This window comes from Phyllopteryx taeniolatus, chromosome 3, assembly GCF_024500385.1.
Source record: "Phyllopteryx taeniolatus isolate TA_2022b chromosome 3, UOR_Ptae_1.2, whole genome shotgun sequence".
NCBI classification, from domain to species: domain Eukaryota; kingdom Metazoa; phylum Chordata; class Actinopteri; order Syngnathiformes; family Syngnathidae; genus Phyllopteryx; species Phyllopteryx taeniolatus.
The window spans coordinates 4769370-4790786 of NC_084504.1; the positions used below are offsets into that span (position 1 = coordinate 4769370).

Consider the following 21417-nt stretch of genomic DNA (forward strand, 5'->3'; position numbering starts at 1 on the left):
ATTAATAGTCTCGGGTAAGCGGGAGCATATCCCAGCTGACCTTTGGGTGAGAGGTGGTGTACACCCTGGAATTGATGCTACTCAATCACAGGACACAATCATTTACACTCACATTTACAAGTATGGGCAAGTTAAAGTCATTCACCTAGTGTAGATATTTTTAAAATATAGCAGGAAGCAGAATTACGTGCAGAAAACACTAGATAAAAAGGATTCTTCTCAAACAAATGAGCTAAAAAAAAAAGTACTGTGTATATGCATATTTCAAACAGTTAATTTTTTTTCACATTTTTCAAAAGTCACTAAAGTATAAATATGTTGTCAAAGTAATAGCATACTTAAATCATTTTGTGGGGTTGAAAGAGAGAGATGTACATTCACTGGTGAATCGAGTCTTTCCTTATTAAGTACTTGTCAATTCAACTATGCTAATTTTGCTTTAATAGCCACCATTTACATCACTAAACAAAACTATATCCCATAGGTGGGTAGAGTAGCCAAATATTATACTCAAGTAAGAGTACTGCTACTAAAGAATAAAAAGTAAAAAGTCGTCCTCCAAACATTTACGTGAATAAGAGTAAGAAAGTACTACTCAAGAGTAACTTGTGAGTAACTTCTGATTATAAAAACTAATAAAATCAGAGCATGAACGTCAAATACAATTAAAAAATATTATTATATGGCAATTCACACACACCTGCCACTATTTCAATTTTAAACTACCCAAAAAACAACAACACATGCATTGGGCCCTACAGAAACATTATTTGCTTTATTCACTTTTATGACTTCATGACAAAGCTTTTTGCTTACCAGAGTTATTGCTAGTGTGTGTGTGTGTGTGTGTTTGTGTGTGTGTGATGAGTGTGCGCACGTGCTCGTGTGTGTCTGTGTGTGTACGTGTGTGCGTGCATGCACACAGACGAGAGCGAGAGAGACAGACAGAGAAACATTTGCAACTTACCGCAAGGTGTTTTCTCAAGTTAGAAGTGGGCTGAAATATCCACATTTGGGCAGTCACATTTGAAGACTATGCTGCCTGACAAAGCTGTTGTTTTTCGGTATCTGTAAAGTCAACACCTGCGCAGCTGTTCCCCCCCCCCCACCCAGAATGAGTCACTTTGGCCCACGAAGGGTTTGTGTGTGGTCATGTGACTGCCTTGTGCCGTCTCATTGGTAAATTGGAGTCAAATTGACACTCGTGATCACGTTGGATTGGTGCAACGGCGCCCTATGCGGAGGTTGAAGATGAAGTCTAAAAATAGATCGTGCACGCCATAATGGATGACTAAAAGTAGCGAGTGGCATGTCGTTCATTTTAACGCAGTAAAAGTATTGATTATTCTTCACATAAATACTCAAATAAAAGTAACAAGTATGTTTAATTCAGACTACTCTCACAAAATGTTACTTGTGTAAATGTAATGGAGTAAATGTAACGTGTTACTACCCACCTGTGCTGTACACCATGCGATACAGTATCCTCTGTTGAAATTAGGGCTATTGCCTAGAATCCCTAAAACACCCTTGTTCTTCATCCAAAAGTATTTGTCCTTTAAAAATGTTGGCTGGTTACCACCTGACAACCAGTCTGTTTACCCAGGAGCTCGGAGCTGAAGTTCAGCTAATTTGTGGTAGCTTGACTAATGGTCTGCCTCCTCTTTAGTGCCTAGGACAAGAGGACTCTCTGTAGTTATTTTACAAGAACACAGAGTTGCTAAAGTATGTTGTTGCTTTTTGCTTCGGAGAATAATCTTGTTTGTGGCAGCTAAAAGAAAGGGTACTTAAATAGTTCAGCAGCTGTTTAAGTGGATCCCAACTTCAGGTCATGTTTTGTTTCTTTTGTGGTCTGCTGGGAATGAACTACTTTGCTGGCTCTTCTTGGGGGAGTACTACATCACTGGATATGCTTCTGTGCAGCACAATGAACAGGCCTGGCCTTGGAGAAGATAATCACTTTAAGGTTTGGCATGAGGGAGAAATTATAAATCTTGCAACATATTATTGTGAGGAGAACCAGACTCTGACACTGTGTCTGGAGATCACTTTATCTCCAACACCTCCCCCAAGGTATGACCCCGCTTCAGTTGGTTCCTTGTCTACTATCCCACTGAAAGGCAGGACTATACGGATAAAACAACAAGTATTTTTTATTGGTTTTTTTGCAGTCTTGGCCTGCTCCAGTGCCTGCAATAATGCAGTCCTTCCTTTTATGTTTCATCAAGGTCAGAATAAGTGGCTATCGGTAGGTTGACTGACAGAAAATTGGCTGTGAGAGGTCAAACCACACTTTGAAAAGCTCCTTGAATGCCCCATAATTCTAGCAGGAATCATTTGGCGCATTAGACACCTGTCGTCCTTGTGGTGGATTACTCTCTCTTTAGGAGATTGAGCTTCCTCCCACAGGTCATAAATCTGCAAGTTAGGTTAATTGGACACTCCAAATAATAATTTTTTACATGTTCAATAGAACAGAAATAATTAATTTCTCCCTTTATGCAGTTTGTGTGCTGCCAACAGTGTCATTATTGAATTGAAGTATTCTATTATCATTGCTGAATAGAATCTAGAGGACTGTTTTTTCTTTAAATACCATGCAGCAGGTCGATCTGGCAACCATCACTGAGTGATAAAGCAAGGTGAAGTGCGCTGAAAAGAGGTGCTATCCATACGATAGCCTCACCTCTCTAATTAAGGTCATTTGAACCTAAAATACTCGCCTTTCTAAAATGTCCCCAGTTTAATTAACTCTCTTGAGCTTCACGATGAAAATCCATTTTAATAGTATGGAAATGCATATTAATTTACTGGCAAGGGGCCAATTAGGGTTGACAGTCAATGTGTGTGCAGGCATTGCATGGACTAATATGACGTACCCCAGCTTCAGCTCTTACTGTATTTGAGCTCTCATAGGCTTAGTTACTGAAAACAAATGGTCCTACTCTTCTGCTTTGTCATAATAATTCCAAATATAATTAATAATTACGGTAAGTTTGCAAATATGTCATTGTTTTCTTTTCCTGAGGAAATACAGTATATTACTCACAAGGATCAACAATCAATATAAAGTGCCCCACGTGACTTGCTTCTTGAGAAGCTTCTTTATATTTTCTTCGCTCCCTAACAAGTTTAAATAAACAGCAATCTGAAAATGCAATGTTCCCTCGCTATATTGCGATTCACCTATCGCGGATTCAGTACCTTGTGGATTTTTTTTCCCCCCCACATCTTTATCGTCCATAATTCGCCAAATCACTGGGGTTTTAGTGTTTGTTGTATTTATTTTGTGGTAAAATAAGAGCTTCCTAGACTAAAACATTAAAACTGTAAAAAAAAGAAAAAACATTTATTAACACTTTACAAGGAATAAAATGTACATAGTGTACAGTACTGCTGTGCAGTGCTGTATGTTTAAGAGGTATTTAAGAGTATAAAAAGTGTTTGAAAGAGTATGGTTGAGGTTAATATGAGTGTGGGGAAGATTAAGAGGCTGGGGAGGTTCATACAGCTTTAAAATATGTATAAATAATTAAAAAATATTTGGTTTCGAGTTGGCATATTTCACCTATTGTGAGGGTGGTCCGGAACCTAACCCCCGCGATAAATGAGGGATTACTGTTGCTAAATGTGTTGGATGACTTTGTCTTACCTACATTAATATTGCTTTAATGTTATTTTAATATATTCATAAATGTTTAATTAATCAGGTTCAGACCTATTTAGCAAAGTGCAATGTAACAAATCGTTAATAAATTGTTGGACATTTCCAATGAACCAACAGGTTATTTGGTCAGACAAATAGCTTCCATGCTACAATACTGGCTTTACTCACTGGCCCCCGATATTGGGCACACCTGCTTCACACATCTAATGAAATTCACTACATGATCTGAATTGGAAATATTTCTCTGCTTGTCATTGAAGGTAGACTTTCCAGTTAACTGGAATCATACACAAAGATGGACTATAAAGTCTCGCTCTAGTTGTTGAATTCGCACGTCTTTGTTTTGCAATACTGCAGGACTACAAAAGGAGCACAATTTCAAAACATATCAACACTTTTATTTCATCTGAAATGCAAAATTCCCCGGACGCGGGCCACCGGCGCCCCCCACTGGAGCCAGGCCTGGTGGTGGGGCTCGAAGGCGAGCGCCTGGTGGCCGGGCCTGCACCCATGGGGCCCGGCCGGGCACAGCCCGAAAGGGTAACGTGGGTCCCCCTTCCCATGGGCTCACCACCTGTGGGAGGGGCCATAGGGGTCGGGTGCAGTGTGAGCTGGGCGGTGGCCGAAGGCGGGGACCTTGGCGATCCGATCCCCGGCTACAGAAGCTGGCTCTAGGGACGTGGAATGTCACCTCTCTGGCAGGGAAGGAGCCCGAGCTGGTGTGTGAGGTCGGGAAAGTTCCGACTCGATATAGTCGGACTCGCCTCCACACACACCTTGGGCTCTGGTACCAGTCCTCTCGAGTTGCCCATGGTGAGAGGCGCCGAGCAGGTGTGGGTATACTTATTGCCCCCCGGCTCGGCGCCTGTACGTCGGGGTTCACCCCGGTGGACGAGAGCGTAGCCTCCCTCCGCCTTCGGTTGGGGGGACGGGTCCTGACTGTTGTTTGTGCCTATGCACCAAACAGCAGTTCAGAGTACCCACCCTTTTTGGAGTCCTTGGAGGGGGTGCTGGAGAGCGCTCCCGCTGGGGACTCCATTGTTCTGTTAGGGGACTTCAATGCTCACGTGGGCAAAGACAGTGAGACCTGGAAGGGCGCGATTGGGAGGAACGGCCCCCCCGATCAGAACCCGAGCGGTGTTCTGTTATTGGACTTCTGTGCTCGTCACGGATTGTCCATAACGAACACCATGTTCAAGCATAAGGGTGTCCACACATGCACTTGGCACCAGGACACCCTAGGTCGCAGTTCGATGATCGACTTTGTGGTCGTGTCATCGGACTTGCGGCCGCATGTCTTGGACACTCGGGTGAAGAGAGGGGCGGAGCTGTCAACTGATCACCACCTAGTGGTGAGTTGGCTCCGATGGTGGGGGAAGATGCCGGTCCGACGTGGCAGGCCCAAACGTATTGTGAGGGTCTGCTGGGAACGTCTGGCAGAATCCCCTGTCAGAAGGAGTTTCAACTCCCACCTCCGACAGAACTTTGCTCATGTTCCGCGGGAGGCGGGGGACATCGAGTCCGAGTGGACCATGTTCCGCGCCTCCATTGCTGAGGCGGCCGACCGCAGCTGTGGCCGTAAGGTGGTCGGTGCCTGTCGTGGTGGCAATCCCCGAACCCGTCGGTGGACACCAACGGTGAGGGATGCCGTCAAGCTGAAGAAGGAGTCCTATCGGGCCTTTTTGGCCTGTGGGACTCCTGAGGCAGCTGATGGGTACCGGCTGGCCAAGCGGAATGCAGCTCTGGTGGTCGCTGAAGCAAAAATCCGGGCATGGGAGGAGTTCGGTGAGGCCATGGAGAAAGACTTCCGGACGGCTTCGAGGAAATTCTGGTCCACCATCCGACGTCTCAGGAGAGGAAAGCAGTGCACCACCAACACTGTGTATAGTGGGGATGGGGCGCTGCTGACCTCGACTCGGGACGTTGTGAGTCGGTGGGGAGAATACTTCGAAGACCTCCTCAATTCCACCGACACGCCTTCCCATGGGGAAGCAGAGTGTGGGTTCTCTGAGGCGGGCTCTCCTATCTCTGGGTTTGAGGTCACCGAGGTAGTTAAAAAGCTCCTCGGTGGCAGGGCCCCGGGGGTGGATGAGATTCGCCCGGAGTTCCTAAAGGCTCTGGATGTTGTGGGGCTGTCCTGGTTGACACGCCTCTGCAACATCGCATGGACATCGGGGACAGTGCCTCTGGATTGGCAGACTGGGGTGGTGGTCCCCCTTTTTAAGAAGGGGGACCGGAGGGTGTGTTCCAACTACAGGGGATCACACTGCTCAGCCTCCCTGGTAAGGTCTATTCAGGGGTGCTGGAGAGGAGGGTCCGTCGGGAAGTCGAATCTCAGATTCAGGAGGAGCAGTGTGGTTTTCGTCCTGGCCGTGGAACAGTGGACCAGCTCTACACCCTCGGCAGGGTCACCGAGGGTGCTTGGGAGTTCGCCCAACCAGTCTACATGTGTTTTGTGGACTTGGAGAAGGCGTTCGACCGTGTCCCTCGGGGAGTCCTGTGGAGAGTGCTTCGGGAGTATGGGGTACCGAAGCCCCTGATACGGGCTGTTCGGTCCCTGTACGACCGGAGTCAGAGTTTGGTCCGCATATCCGGCAGTAAGTCGGACTCGTTCCCGGTGTGGGTTGGACTCCGCCAAGGCTGCCCTTTGTCGCCGATTCTGTTCATAACTTTTATGGACAGAATTTCTAGGCGCAGCCGAGGCGTAGAGGGGGTCCGGTTTGGTGGCCTCAGTATTGCATCTCTGCTTTTTGCAGATGATGTGGTTCTGTTGGCTTCATCAAGCCGTGACCTCCAACTCTCATTGGAGCAGTTCGCAGCCGAGTGTGAAGCGGCTGGGATGAGAATCAGCACCTCCAAATCTGAGACCATGGTCCTCAGTCGGAAAAGGGTGGCATGCCATCTCCAGGTCGGGGATGAGATCCTGCCCCAAGTGGAGGAATTCAAGTATCTTGGGGTCTTGTTCACGAGTGAGGGAAGAATGGAACGGGAGATCGACAGGCGGATCGGTGCAGCGTCTGCAGTGATGCGGACTTTGTATCGGTCCGTTGTGGTAAAGAAAGAGCTAAGCCGAAAGGCGAAGCTCTCAATTTACCGGTCGATCTTCGTTCCTACCCTCACCTATGGTCATGAGCTGTGGGTCGTGACCGAAAGAACAAGATCCCGGATACAAGCGGCCGAAATGAGCTTCCTCCGCAGGGTGTCCGGGCTCTCCCTTAGAGATAGGGTGAGAAGCTCGGTCATCCGGGAGGATCTCAGAGTAGAGCCGCTGCTCCTCCGCATTGAGAGGAGCCAGATGAGGTGGCTGGGGCATCTGATTCGGATGCCTCCCGGACGCCTCCCTAGTGAGGTGTTCCGGGCATGTCCCAACGGGAGGAGACCCCGGGGACGACCCAGGACACGCTGGAGAGACTACATCCTTCGGCTGGCCTGGGAACGCCTCGGGATCCCCCCGGAAGAGCTGGATGAAGTGGCTGGGGAGAGGGAAGTCTGGGCGTCCCTGCTGAAGCTACTGCCCCCGCGACCCGACCCGGATAAGCGGTAGAGAATGGATGGATGGAAATGCAAAATCATTAAGTATGAGTGTTGAGACAAGTTGGAAATCAACTCTGCGTTGACTGTTAGAATGCAGAGTGTGGCTTTTAATTTGGGCCATCAGCCATCAGTCATACAAGCTGCCTCCTACTGTAAGTGTGATCATGACCACAAATTTAGTTTTTTCACCAAATGGGCTGTAATGTCCCAAAAAAGACAAAACTGTAGTTTTTGCAAATTAACGTACTTTTTCCTTAGTTGTTGCTGTGGCAGTGTTATTTCATTATTAACAAAAATATTGATGATATGTATAGCGGTGAGTGTAAATAAATGTGACTGTGACTATCATCCAACATCACTGAAAGTATTTATTTTTTTTGTCTGGATGATAAAGATTCCCGTAGGGGAAAGCCTTCCCAGAAAAAGTCAAAGCTGTTCAGGGTGTAAAGGTGGACCAACTCCATATTTTATTTAGTTTTGACTTCTTGTTGATACATTGGGCAAGTGTCCCAACACCTTCTGGACAGTCCTGCTTCAATGATAAGATATTATTTAGTGATGATCTGGAAATGAAGAACTTGAGTATAAAGTATGCATGGGCCAGATTTCCTCCAAAATGCCCAATAACTATTGTTGTATTGTGCATGTGTGTGTCCTCCGTATTTCTCTGCCTCACAGGAGAATTGTGGATGTACTAGAGCATTTTCTACACAGAAACTTTCCTCAGTAAAGTAGAATACGTGCATCATACAGCGACCATGAGCTCATATGGTGTTTTCGGTGAAGCTTTACTGTTGTTCGACTGCATTGGGAAATACGTCCGTGAGGCACTTGAGTGTTGCCGTAGACAGAGAGCATCCAGCGTGACTAATCTGGGAAAATCCTCTGTGGCGAGCACAGTTGGCCGTCCTTCACGCCTTGCCGATGGAAACTGCACACCTGTGGCTGCCCCACACCGCTGGAGTGAGCGGGAATGTCGACACAATGTTGCGTGTAGGAGTCATGACTTTAGACTCTCAGTTGGAACATAATAAATCATCTTTCTCCATCTTCTCCTAGTAGGAAGTAAGTTAACAAAACAAGTATTGCAAAAAAACTCATTTGATAATCCCTTGTATGTGTACTACTCTGTTAAAACTAAGTCCTTTAGGGACCAGATAGTTGTTTAGTTTTTTAGGTATTTTGAATAGTAGTAGTGACTTGTATTTTAGTTTGCCAAAGAAGTAAAGAGAATACAAGCCCATACATTTTTTGCATTCCCAAGGAGGTAAATTGGAATATGTTGTGGCTTTATGAAAATAGAATTGCTTTGTTCATGCTGCAATGAGGCAACTTGAGGAAACCACCTTCCTGTGTTTGCCTCCCAGCTGACTGGCGCACTGCTGTGTTTTTAACCACAGTGGGACAAATGATGAATTTGTAGGTCGTGTGACAGGGGAAAAAAATAAAGCAAGCCGTAATACATTCTTCTAGACAATAATTGTTGAGGAAAAGGGCAGATACAAAACAGATGTGAAGAACAACTGAAAAAAAATGTTAATTAGACTGTTAGGCACTGGGGCCACTGTCTCTAGAATACAAATTTTTCTGAAGAAGCTGAATATTTAGGACCGTTGTATGCCAAATAATAATAAACTCTTTTCCAAAACACGATTAACTCCAAATTTAAATCTATTGAATGTGACCTGAGGTGCTGAATGTCTCGTGGAACCTTCGCCTGACTTCAGTGCAGGCGGTGTGAGTTCACTTCCCACTAAGTCAATGCGAGCGTAAATGGTTGTCTGTCTTTATACTGTATGTTCCCTGCGACTGACTGGTGACCAGTCCACAGTGTAGTCTGCCTTTGTCTCGGGGTTAGCTGGGATCGGGCTCCAGCTCGCTCTAACCCTGGACAGGATAAGCGGTATCGAAAATGGATGAATGGATGGATGGATAGGTTTTTGACATGCCATTCTGTTGTTTATAGACTCTATAACCTGCTGTGTCAGCGTTTTGTGTCCAACAGCAATTCATCCTTTTTAAAAATGTGCTGTAAACGGCAGTTCCATTCCTAACTGCGATTAGAGCTGTGCTTGTCTTTTTGGCAGGCTGTCATATCCGTTTGACCATTCAGTGTTCGCGCAGCATTGCAGCATAGCAAACATGGCAGCACCCAGAGTCACACGGCCAGGTTGCATTTCACTTATTACTTTTTAACAGAGATATTTTATAAAATTAATGTTAGCATTTCTGGTCTTTTTTTTTTTCTCCGAATATTGGAAATGGATGTAAAATATTTTGGGAAAATGGGCTCTTCAAATTATATTTAATAAAAAAAAATTAAAATAAAAAAAAAAACACGCACAGGACAACAGTATACATCAAACATTATAATGCGTACTTTGAATGATTTTCTGATTAATTCTTGTGAGGACATGTTTTTATTTAACATTACAGCTGGCAAAACAATTTTATGTAGCAACAGAATAAACTGTCCAACTTTAAAATGGAGAATTAACTCCATCAGTCCGTACACTGAAATATAATAATTATAGCCTACATTCACTTAAGCTACAATTCAATAAAAATCAACTTTAAATTGAACAACCATCCAGTAAATTCTCCCTTTTGGATGAATTTAATGTTCATATTTGATTTCTGAAGTATTTGAGAGGGATGACCATTGAGTTTAATGGTTATGTTTCAGGCTATTAATTTGTGCTTCTGAGATCCATCAGACATAAGTTGTCTTTCTCCAGGGTAATTCCAAGGGTTGCTACACCTCTTGTAATTTACATTTAGCAACTTTGACCCATTTAGCCACTTTTCTTTAAATGCCAGGAGCATAAAAGTGCAAATCACCATAGACCAGAAAGGACAGGAGTGATTATTCACCAAATGAAAAGCGCTTTTACTGGGCCAGGTACACAGTGATGTTGGGTCAAGTGTTGGTCAGTCAGTCCACACGGCTGAAAGCATTTCAAGATCAAGATAGTAAAGTGTAGAAATTAGGAGATCAGTCAGACGAGGTAAAGCCAGCCGCACACCGAGGGACGCGAATGAAAAGGATTTACAAATCATTGTATTCTGTTTTTATTTTTGCGTTTTACACAACGTCCCAACTTCATTGTAAATGGGGTTTGTAGAAGCCTTAGTGAGTACATTTCTCCCTTCCTTGTCTTTGAACACATTTTTCATGGAAAGAACAGAAAGAAACCGACCCAACAGCTGTTAATGTATGTATAATTTTTGGTGGGAGACCCTGTGTTTTTTAGCCATCATGTAAAAGTTGGTGGTCAAGAAATGGGGAGTTAAAGTGCACAATTCTGCCTCAAAAAGTGTCTTGCTACTAATCTCTTATTTTCTAAATGATGTCACTGTGCTTCATCTATGTTTGTATGTGTGTATATGAGAGGCAGGAAGGAAGGGAGTATTGCCTCCTTTTCTCCAGGCAGCACTGGAATCTTAATTGGTCTGACTGGTAAATCACAGAGATATAAAACAAGGTCATTTTAAAGAAAGATCACAATGGACCCAAATGGGTGACGTATAGGGTATGTGTGTGTGTTCTGGGAGCAAAGCAATTCTTCTTTTTACTTTCGTGGCCTCTCATCGTCCCATTACAAACAGAAAGTCAGCGGTATTAGAGAATATGCAGTGATTCACAGGAAGGCTCAAAACAGAATTTATTATTCTGAGTGAATTAGCAGCGTTATGAAGTTATGGTTATAAGGAGCTTACTGTGCTACTAATCTTAATGCCATTGAATAATTCCTCTCCCTGTCCGTCCTTTTCTTGCCCTTCTCCATCACTCTGTCTCCTGTCTGTCTTCAAGTTGCATTCGAGGGAGCAACATTGTCATGAAGTGGTTTGCATGCTGGTTAAAACAGACAACGGTAAATTAACCAGACACTACAGAAAACATGCCATGACGCTCGCAATTGAGGTATATCCTCCCACATAACGTATAACAAATCATATACTCTCACGTTATCTCTGTTGCTTTAAATATACTGCAGTGAATGCTTAAACGAATAGAATTTTACATGCTAAACTGTGTATGGATGTACAGCATGCATACATGTACACATGCACAATCTGACAAGATAGCAGCCGATGGTGTAATGCTTCACTTGCCTGACGTCCGTCCAGGCAGCGTGGGTTCAGTTCCCACTCACTGATAGTTTGACGATGAGTATGAATGGTTCACTGTCTTTTTATGGGCCTTATAATTGACTGGCAACCAGTCTACCGTGTATTCTGTCCATAGTGTTTGACCTGCCCTCAACAGTCTTGAAGTCAAAATAAAATGTAATATACAGAATGTGCTGTTTTTATTCTAAATCTGGTGCTTTTACTTTCTTGTTTTGGCAGGGCAAGTGAGCAAGAGCAACGACTTGCGTATTTTGTGTTACCAACTTAGCGACATTTTTTGACCACTCTTGTGACTTTTTTTTTTTCTTAAGTGAACACTGACCGTGACAAACAAGTATTCCTCATGTTTGCCACATTCCCATTTCTTGCATGGGGGAGGCCCTGGCAAGGATTGCTCAGTCCCAATGGTAATGTTAGTCTGAATTACTCTTGGACTAGGGAAGAAGAACTTCATTTCTGCTAAGACTACCATAAAAGTAAGGTCAATGTGCATGCAAATGATGCAGTATATTAACTTTCATTACTGCTAACACTGACACTCCGTGGTTTCTGCATATTTTTGGGAGATTGCGTGGGACCGATATGGGTGATGAAATTTGATGTTCTTGTGGATTCACATGCTTTATGTACAACCCCAATTACAATGAAGTTGGGATGTTGTGTTAAACATTAATAAAAACAGAATGCAATGATTTGCAAATCATGTTCAAACTATATTTAATTCAATACACTACAAAGACAAGATATTTAATGTTCAAACTGCTAAACATGATTGTTTTTAGCAAATAATCATTAACTTTGAATTTTATGGCTTCATCATGTTCCAAAAAAGCTGGGGCAGGTGGCAAAAAAGACTGAGAAAGTTGAGGAACGCTCATCAAACACCTGTTTGGAACATTCCACAGGTGAACAGGCTAATTGGGAACAGGTGGGTTCCATGATTGGTATAAAAGGAGCTTCCCTGAATTGCTCTGTCATTCAGAAGCAAAGATGGGGTGAGGTTCACCTCTTTGCGAACAAGTGCGTGAGAAAATAGTCCAACAGTTGAAGGACAATGTTCCTCAATGTACAATTGCAAGGAATTTTGGGATTTCATCATCTACGGTCCATAATATCATCCAAAGGTTGAGAGAATCTGGAGAAGTCACTGCATGTAAGCGGCAAGGCCGAAAACCAACATTGAATGCCCGTGACCTTCGATCCCTCAGGCGGCACTCCATCAAAAACCGACATCAATGTGTAAAGGATATAACCACATGGGCTCAGGAACACTTCAGAAAACCAATGTCAGTAAATACAGTTCGGCGCTACATCCGTAAGTGCAACTTGAAACTATACTATGCGAAACAAAAGCCATTTATCAACAACACCCAGAAACGGCGCCGGCTTCTCTGGGCCCGAACTCATCTAAGATGGACGGATGAAAAGTGGAAAAGTGTTCTGCGGTCCGATAAGTCCACATTTCAAATTATTTTTGGAAATTGTGGACGTCATGTCCTTTGGACCAAAGAGGAAAAGAAGCATCTGTGATGGTATGGGGCTGTGTTCGTGCCAATGGCATGGGTAACTTACACATCTGTGAAGGCACCATTAATGTTGAAAGGTACATACAGGTTTTGAAGAAACATATGCTGCCATCCAAGCAACGTGTTTTTCATGGACGCCCCTGCTTATTTCAGCAAGACAATCCCAAACCACATTCGGCACGTGTTACAACAGCGTGGCTTCGTAGTAAAAGAGTGCGTGTACTAGACTGGCCTGCCTGCAGTCCAGACCTGTCTCCCATTGAAAATGCGTGGCGCATTATGAAGCGGAAAATACGACAACGGAGACCCTGGACTGTTGAACAGCTGAAACTGTACCTCAAGGTGATGTAACACAGTGGTAAACATGACCCTGTCCCAGCTTTTTTGGAACATGTTGAAGCCATAAAATTCTAAGTTAATGATTATTTGCTAAAAACAATAAAGTTTATCAGTTTGAACATTAAATAACTTGTCTTTTTAGCGTATTCAATTAAATAGAGGTCGAACATGATTTGCAAATCATTTTATTCTGTTTTTATTTATGTGTAACACATTGTCCTACACAATGGTTGTAAGAAAGGCTTATAACTTAGTGGTTTCTGCACACAATGTTGGCAAACTATACAGATGTAAAAGAAAAAAAATTATTCACACTGTAGACATGTTTTAGTTAATGTTCATTAACAAGTGATATGGAGTAATCACTTGCCACATTTATGACCTTCTTTTTCCTCATTCCATCTGGAAACCGGTACAATCCCCCAGTCTCCAGTTTGTACACTGATGGCTGTGACCAGGGGATTGTAGCTTTAGACCTAACTCAGTGGAATCTTACACAAGCTCTTACAACTGCCGAATCCCCGGATCACTTTCAGTTTCATCTAAAAAACTGAGAAAAGAAAGAAGCAAAAAAACAAAACAAAACAAGTGTATGATTAAACATTTGCCTTAACTCCACATACTGTAGCCCACCCACATTCTTTTATGATTTTGACTGACTGACAAACTATGATAAACTTAATTTTGCAAAAAGCATGAGACACCAGTCAAGATGTATATTTTATCTGGAGGTTTTTAGTAAATTATTTGTGCGTAATCATAACAAAATTGACAACTGAAAATACATTAACTCTTTGGGGGATATAAAGGATAGAAAATCTGGTCTAAAATAGAATGCATACAGCATGCAAAAATTGTGTAGTTTTGTAGGTAGTTTAAATACATTCAGGATAGTGTTGGGTGGCGACTGAGTAACAGTAGTACGGACATATGAAGTGATACATATTTGCAGCAGAAAAATCTTTTTTCATCTGTTGCAATGCCTCAAGTATGTGATGCTATCCATATATGCCGATTTTGCTCAAAATAATTAATTCTTCTGGCATTTACTTTTGTGACACCCACCGGCCAATGAGGACTAGCTACACCAGTGTTTACTATTGTGGCTACAGTTTGAAATGTGTAACTACATCATTGTTGGTGAAGTGTTTCGATTGATTTGCCACTCTATCAGCAGTGTGGTTTCAGTTGAGTTCAGATTGGTGTCATGTAGTGATTTATTCATTGTTTGACTGATTATAAGTCCCTTAAAGGGGAAATACAATGTACTCTCTGCTGTGTACCATATATACTGTATTGTTATTATTATTATCATTATTTTGATTTTTTTTTTGACAGATGTCAGCATGGTACCAGGTCGCAATCCAACTTTTTACGTAATTTATTGGTGAGTTACACAGTGTCATGGAGCTACAATAATGCTTTACAAAAACAAGTTGACCAGTTTACAGCCTCCTCGAAAGCATCCTTGCTGTCAGCATTATTTCAGTCAAGGTACTGCAAGGACATAAGCTCAGGACAGGAGGAGAGCGCAGCTGACAGGAAGGGAGGAATAACTGTGTTGTGTTCATGCACAGGTGTTGACACGACTATTGTCAGAATGTCATGTGGTGCTTATGGTGCACCAAAATGGGATTTGAATGTGTGTGTATGAGAGCCACTGCCTACCTGCTATTTTCCTTCGAAAGATTTTGTAGAGCTCCCTCAAATGGGGAATTTGTCTCCTACAAAGAAGATGGAAATAAAAGAACACAAAAAACAGACACTGGGATAAGAAGCATGGCATTGATGCATCGAAGTAAATCACTGTCACAAAAACAACTGGTTACATACTATAATTACTTTGTCATCTTAGAACTGATTTCGAATGTGATGGTTGAAATTGAGACTAATTATCAAAGAATGCGTTAATTGTGTCGAATTCAAGTCTGAGCAAAGACAACGTTGCTATGCTTGTAGTATTACTTTCCGCCCACAATGGCAACCAAAACTCTCTCTGACATGGGGCCCACAATCAACAAAGAAAATAAGCTGCTGATGCTGCATTTACCCATCACAATCACCCACAAATTAGATTTTTGTGAAGAGGAAAATGGTGACCTGCCAAAGCGGCTGGTGGCACAGACATTAACTGGATAAATCCATCCAATGTCTCTGCATTTAACTGGTGATGATTTTCATCCCTGAAGGGGAGATGATGCTGGGAGGACTGCCTTGGCAACGCTATGGATCCAGATGGCCGAAGACATGATGGGATGCATGCGAGCAAACAATCAGCAGACTATATTCCACACACAGCCTGAACCCCAAACTGGAGCAAAGTCAAAAGTATATGTTAGTATGCCAAAGGTGTTTTTCTTTGTGCTGAGCATATGGAAACATACCATATCCAACATATGGAAAATGGTCTGGTCACAGGCATAAGGGATTAACTGATGGTCAGACAATATGTGTTCTCGTTCATTCTAAAACTATTTGATGGGGTTGATGGCATAGCTCTGAAATGCCTCGAACCATCCCTTGATGAACCTTGCTTTGTGCACTTGGGGAACAGTCATTCTAGAACAGATGTTGGACTTCACAAACTGTTTTACAAAAATCTATCCATCCAGCCATGCGTTTTCCGTACCCCTTATCCTCACTAAGGTCGCGGGCGTGCTGGAGCCTATGCCAGCTGTCTCTGGGCGGTCAATTTGGAGTCTTCAATGAACATACAAGGCATGTTTTTGGGATGTGAGAGGAAACTGGAGTACATGGAGAAAACCCACGCAGGCATGGGGTGAACATCCAAACTCCACACAGGCTAGGCCAGATTTGAACCCAGGTCCTCAGAATTGTAAGGCAGATGTGATAACCAGTCGACCACCGTGCTGCTTTTACAAAGATGTCCATGTTGATACATTTGTTGGTTTGACAGTGCTTTACAACATTTATTTTTTGTATAGCTCTGTACCTACACTGTACAGTGTTTAATTTTGATTCTACCGTTATGCGTTTTAAGGAATATGCTTTTGTGTTTTTAAGTCTGTACACTTTGGAGTCTACACTTTTTTTTTTTTTTTTTTTTAATAATACTGTTTTTACTTAGCTTGAATTGGTAAGAAAAACACTCAACACATTGTCCCTTTTCTGAAATTACCAACCATAGAGTTGTCAAAGCTTTGAAAAATGTCTTTCTTAATTGAGGAATTGAAGATTCAGGGGCAAGAAGACCGCTCATAGGGTGTAACTATTTCAAGCAGACCATTTACGGACAACACTGAAATGGGTTGCAGTGAGCTTATATCATATATATTCAGTCCCCTCCAAAGGTATTGGAACGGCAAGGTCAATTCCTTTGTTTTTGTTGTATACTGAAGACATTTGGGTTTAAGATAAAAAGATGACTGAGAAAAAAAGTTCAGGATTACGGCTTTTATTTCATGGTATTTACATCTAGATATGTTAAACAACTCTGGCCAGAGCACCTTGGAACCCACACACTTTTCAAGTGAGCAAAAGTATTGGAACATGTGACCGATGAGTGTTTCTAGTTGCTCAGGTGTTGCCTTTTAGGTTTTTTTTAGATGGCTTGCTTAAACATTAGATAGTGCTTGTTTTTGGCATTTGCTGTTAAGCAAACATGAATACCAGAGAGCTGTCTATGGGAGAAAAGCAAGCGGCTATTCAATGAAAAATGTCAATACAAATGAATTTGTTTTCTCTGGTTCATGTTACTGTATTCACTAAAATGAAAAGCCTACACATTCCAAAAAATTACTGGAAACTAGCCCAATTAATATTAGCATTTGTGTTTTCACTAAATTCACGTCTTGGATTTATTTATAAATGACTCCGACTGACTTTTGTCTAATCAGTTGTAGCGTATATGCTTCCTCAATTGGAGGTGCCATAAAGCCATAAAATTCTAAGTTAATGATTATTTGCTAAAAACAATAAACTTGATCTGTTTGAACATTTAATATCTTGTCTTTGTAGTGTATTCAATTAAATATAGGTTGAACATGATTTGCAAATCATTGTATTCTGTTTTTATTTATGTTTAACACAATGTCCCAACTTAATTGGAATTGGGGTTGTACAACATCAGTGCCTAATTATTTTGGGGAAATTACTAGCTTCACACGAAATCCCAACTTTGCTTTCTCTCGCTCTGACTCGCTCACGTTTCCAACTTTTGTCCAACACACGATGTTCTATTCCCCTTTTCGTACGCCGATTTTCCTTCCTTTTACCGTTATTAGTGTTATTTTCTTTCTTTAGTTAGACACCTTTGTGTGTTCCCCTTTAGATCCCTTTAGATGTCATTGTATATACCATAAAATTCCACTCTTGGTTGTATTTCGTGTGTGTGTTCTGAGTTTAAGTAAACCTCTGTCATCAAGAACTCCAAATTTCATAAAGTGTAGCAACCTTCAGATTGCGAGACTGATAAAAAGGTTTCTCGTCATTTTCCCCATGTTATACGTATAAAAATTGACGCGGTGCCCTTTCTGAGACATTAGTTTGATTTTAACAATTAAACTTAAAATTACGATTAACCGGAAATAACGCAAGCGTCGCCTCTGGCTTATTCTTTTCTCCTAAATGATTTACATTTGTATTTGACCAATATACGCTACACAGTGATTGCATTTCTGTTTGTCTCTGCCTGCCCGCAGCTTTCGTTTCTGTTACCAGTCCACGCTCTTTTTGCTTGAGTTATGAGAAATACATTTTTCAATCTTTGTTTTGAGAGCTGCTGACCGGTCATAAAAAAGTTTTCTTTACTGTAAACTTAAAAAATATGCATCGTGCATCCTTGACGTCTTCCCTTGCTGAGGGGACGTGAGCACGCTGCCACATTAAAGATGGCCTGTGTGTCCGTCCTTTGAACTTTAAAAAAAAAAAAAAAAAAAAAAAAGGGTTCTCATCATTTTTTTATAATCAAGGGGCTCGTATTAAGTACTGGTTTCAGCCGTACAGCATACATTGTGGAAATCTTTGTTTGAAAATTGGATAAATGATAATAGAAACATTCATCCATCCATTTTCGCTTATCCTCACAAGGGTTGCAGGATTGCTGGAGCCTATCCCAGCTATCATCGGGTAGGAGGCGGGGTACACCCTGAACTGGTTGCCAGCCAATCGCAGGGCACATACAAACAAACAACCATTCGCACTCAAATTCAGACCTATGGGCAATTTGGAGTCTTCAATCAACCTACCGTGCATGTTTTGGAAATGTGGGAGAAAACCCACACAGGCACGGACGGGGAGAACATGCAAACTCTATACAGGCGAGGCCGGATTTGAACCCGGGTCCTCAGAACTGTGAGGCAACCAGTGCTAACCAGTCGACCACCATGCCGCCTTATTCAAAATATGAAACTCATATTATTGACATGTACTACACACACTCAGTGAAATATTGCACAATTTTTTAATACAGTACATGCATAATTTTAATGATTATAGTGTACAGCAAACCAAAACTCACAATTCTCTGAAACTAGAATATTATGTAACAAACAATAACGAAACCATGAAAATGATTTTTAATCTAGAAATTAGGCAGAAATTGGACCTCTGAAAGAGTACTTTCCCAAGTGTTTAATGAATCTACAGTATATCATGTATGAGTGCTGAAATAAATGGACTTGTACAATAGAATGAGGAGCAAAACACATTGACTCCTCTTTGCTTGTAATACAATATTTCTTGTGAAAGTAAGTCTTGTTTAGATGTAATTGATATGCATTATTTTGACACAAGGGGTCTTTTTGTTCGGGGATTATTAAGATTAAGAAGGTCATAGCGGTCATCGGGGGCATCCTGGGGCCTGCGCATGCAACTTGAAGTCCCCTCAGCTCTGAGCCCCCCGCCCACCCACCCCAAATGCTGCAGCTTGAACCAGACTGCACATTACTATGGGGAATTAGACAGGCTTGAACCGTGCAGCACATTGCTCTAAGTGCACTGTGCACATAGGAGGACACCACAAAAGTGTGGAAAACATTCAGTTCGTTTTATGAATTCTATATTCGGTCACACATGACTGATGGCATGAAAGTGATGAGGAACTGTAACATCACTTGACATTTTCTGCCCTCGGTTATCTTAACACTAATTAAGAGTTTTTTTGTTTGGATCAACTCACACTTGGGAGTCAGATTGCCTGAGAAGTGTTTTGCAGATATGACTGTCAGCACTTTGATCAAAAGGATTATAATGAGACATACTATTGAAGGGAACAAGCACACTTTCCCCCACACAACCCTCGTTTGTGGATTGTTTTGAACAATGGCAAGCTGACAAGGACAGCTGAGTGTGAAACTTTTTGGCTCCTGAATATAAAAGAGAAGAAGGGACACTGAGGAGAAGCTTCTGTTCATTACTTCCTCTCAGTTAGTCTTACACTCCGATTACATTTGTAATCTACCCTAGTGATGTAATTGTTTATTTGTGGAATTTGGCTCATTAACATGTTGGTCTTCAATGGCTGCCCTGCAATTATATTTCCATTACTGACTCTGGGGACTAAAAATATTATTATTATTATTTTCATGATTTCAGTGAGTTCCCCATCACATGCAGTGCAACTGCTTCTGGTTAAAGCAAACGTGTTATATGATTGGTCCCTCCACCATCTATCTGCCATAGTGAAATATATTAATTACAAGGACATGACCAACACATTTGGGCACAAAAGTGTCTTTGCTCAAATCTGATCAAAGATGACAGATGTTTTAAACTATTTGTACGTCAGTTCTACTTTATCATTCATCAAGCTTGTGATTCACTCCCCGCGATTTACTAGAAGCTTCCTGATAGATGTTATCTTTACTCCACTAGTCTTATTTCTTCTCCGTTTGCAACACAAAGAACATATTTAGTAATCTGGTCTTGTGCATCATGTGTGTAATTGGTTTTCTTGTAAAACACTGCATTGAAAAATTGCTTTCCTAATGCCGATGTGGTAAATAGCCTTCATATTCTGTCAGTTTTGAGTAATTAGACCTTCGCTACAGCATTTCTCACAGGGATTGCTGGGACGTGAGCTAGCATTGTGCATTGTGGTCAAGACAAAGCATTCACTAATGAATGACAGGTCAGCCTTGTTTATGGATTAGGGTAGACATGTACCTGTTCAATCAAAGCCACTTATTTCTTGGCACGTTTCCTCCTTTTTATACTCCTGCAGGTGCCAGATGCTCTAATTGCATACACACAGGAATCCAGCTAGTCCCAATACAAAGACTTGCATCTTTAACAGGAAAATAACAGGGTCTTTAATGCTATCCCTCTGCCTCCCTTTTACTGCTCAACAGTTTTAGTCTGCAAAGGTGAGTGTTTTGTTATGGGTGAAGGGGTGAAGGGCTTACAAATGATGTCACCCTAATTGACAAATCATTTTTGCTAGTCTGTGACATGGTTTAAGTTTCAGATCTAGAAAAAAAAAAAAAAATGGCATGGGCTCTTTAAAGCCTGTTGCACACTGCCGCACTGGGCGTGCATAATTTTTGGTGTTTTTCTTTTTTTTTTTTTGGTCTCACGAAGCCTTGAGGCGAATATCTAACATCTTGGTTATTTTTTGCCTTGCGACGTAGAAAACTCACTGTATGCGCTACTTGAGCGGTAAGCCAATCAAAACACATTCTCTGGTCACATGATTTGAAAATTGCGGCAGTCGAAGTTGTCAGCGGCTACATATTAGAGGATATATATATATATATATAGACACACACACACAGCGTTATTTTTCCTTTTCTTTTTAAAAAAACCTGTCCTGTTCAACTGCATGGCATTGCAGAATGGTGGATCTGTATGCCTTTGTGCTGGAACAGTTTTGCTGTGATACGCGGGAGTTTGATAATACTACCTCTGCTTTTTAATTATTCTGATGTTTATTGAAAATGCAGCCGGACAGAAAAGGGTTTTAGGGGACAGACAGAGGGACAGATTGGGACAAGAGGTGAAAACCACAGAACAACAATAGTGAGACAGTCTAGATATTTGAACACAAGTAACATTACAACAGTCATTTGTAGATTGGGGGGGGACACCCGGTGAAAACATGCAATAACTAACCAAGAGAACAAGATAAGAAAGGACCGTAAGGGCAGGACAGGATGTGGGAAAATGAGCAAGGCAGTGCTACTGTCAAGTGGTGCGGTGGGATTCCTTTTTTTTTTTTTAGTGTTTAAACACGAGTTAGAACCTGTGAGTTGATATGTT

The 21417-nt window shown here is 42.0% G+C and overlaps 1 protein-coding gene and 1 long non-coding RNA gene across 11 annotated transcripts in view; one reads left to right on the forward strand and one right to left on the reverse strand.

Annotated features, from left to right (window-relative positions):
- LOC133474680 (uncharacterized) overlaps nucleotides 1-1083 on the reverse strand; it is a 31261-nt gene extending 30178 nt beyond the window's left edge. Inside the window, exon 1 of the long non-coding RNA XR_009787591.1 lies at nucleotides 968-1083. This is a non-coding gene — a long non-coding RNA (uncharacterized LOC133474680). The remainder of the gene's footprint in view (nucleotides 1-967) is intronic.
- arvcfb (ARVCF delta catenin family member b) overlaps nucleotides 1-21417 on the forward strand; it is a 272320-nt gene that overhangs the window by 54115 nt on the left and 196788 nt on the right. The window lies entirely within an intron of this gene.